Below are 1,539 nucleotides of genomic sequence, written 5' to 3' on the forward strand. Positions count from 1 at the left end.
GAGCGCGCATTGAGTGGTATCTCCTGTTTTTGGTTTGCATTTCCCTCGTAATAAATGAACCGAGCCTCTTTTCACAAGCGTATTGGCCATTTATATATCAATTCATTTGTGCAGAAATTTTCCAGTTGTTTTGCCTACTTGTCAACTGGTTGTCTTTTTACTGCTGATTTTGTAGGACTTCCATGTGCACTCTGGACGCGAGTGCTTTGTTAGATAAACGTGTGGCAAGTACAGCACCGCACCAGCTCCGGCGCAGCATGTGGTGGAGGGCAGCACTGGCGGGAAGAAGCAGAGCCTGCTGGGATCTCCTAGGGGTGACTTGGGGGGCTGCGGGTCAGGCCCAGCACTTCCTGCCTCCCACTCTAGAGACATTCAGCAAGGCACTAAGGGGATCATCTCTTTCTTACCACCTTTAGACCTGAGTCAAAGTGGTCTGCGCCACCTGGGAAAGGTCTTTAGAATCCTTCAACATCGCATCTTCAGAGAACGGTCCTCTGCAGGATTCCGAAGGATTTCTTTCAATTTCTGCCAAACCTGACTTGGCTCAACTTCCAGTACAGTAGAATTAAGGCACTTCCTTCTGGGATCGGCTTCCAGAGCATTTGAAAACTTTGCTTCTAGAAAGAAATTCTATCAAAATATTACCAGGGCCCTGGATAGGTAACTGGTACACTGCAGTAATCCCAGCTTCACAGGAGGCTGAAGCAGGAAGATTACCAGTTCAAGGCTAGCCTGGAGAAATTACAAGAAGCTGTCTCAAATTTTTAAAAATGGGTCAGAGATACATATAGCTCAGTGGTAGAATGCCTGAGTTCAGGCTTCAATCCTGAAGGCAGGGGTGTGGCCACACCAGGGCCCTGAATTTAAGACCTTGCCTCTGGAATGTCCTCCTTGGCTTCTTACGTAGAAAGGAATGGCAGCCATCCTGACCTTCCTGCGGCAGCTGTGCCACGGGTCACTCCTTGCCTCCGGATGCAGCTGCTCAAGAAAGCTTCTTCTCGTGGGTTGAAAAACAATGGGCCCAAGTAAGCGTTCAGATTCCCTGCTGGATTTATTGAAGTATAGAGTGTCTGTTGAAGAAGCCGTGAATTCTCAGGACTCAAAGGTGGCTCTGATGAAACATAGGGTGGATTTTTCCCCACCCGCCAAAAGACCGGACCCAGGTGAGCTCAGAATGTCCACTGATTCCACAGAACGGGCCACTCAGGAGAAATCAAGAGCCTCTGCAAACTGGGACAGGAGACTGATTGATTGTGAAGAACAAGAAAGCAGAGGTTCTTGACAACCAGCTCTAGGGCGGGCATGGTGGCCCACACCTATAATCCCAGCACTTTGAAGGCTGAGGTGGGAGGGTCGTTGTGAGTTCGAGGCCACCCTGTGCTACATAGTGAGTTCAAGTGCAGCCGAAACTACATCACGAGACCCTGTCTCAGAAAAGAAAAATGAAAACCAGTTCTTTCTCATAGAGTTGTTTCCAGATCTCAAGACTCATTAAACCAGGGGACAGAAACCCCCAAGCTAAAGCACGTGTCCAGAAGA

General features: G+C 48.8%; 1 pseudogene; it reads left to right on the top strand.

Annotated features, from left to right (window-relative positions):
• Positions 1 to 229: 229 nt before the first annotated feature.
• Positions 230 to 1,009, top strand: LOC104861730 (annotated as a pseudogene).
• The last annotated feature ends 530 nt before the right edge of the window (positions 1,010 to 1,539 follow it).

This window comes from Fukomys damarensis, unplaced genomic scaffold (genome assembly GCF_012274545.1).
Source record: "Fukomys damarensis isolate Sample0158 unplaced genomic scaffold, DMR_v1.0_HiC HiC_scaffold_58763, whole genome shotgun sequence".
Classification (NCBI taxonomy): domain Eukaryota; kingdom Metazoa; phylum Chordata; class Mammalia; order Rodentia; family Bathyergidae; genus Fukomys; species Fukomys damarensis.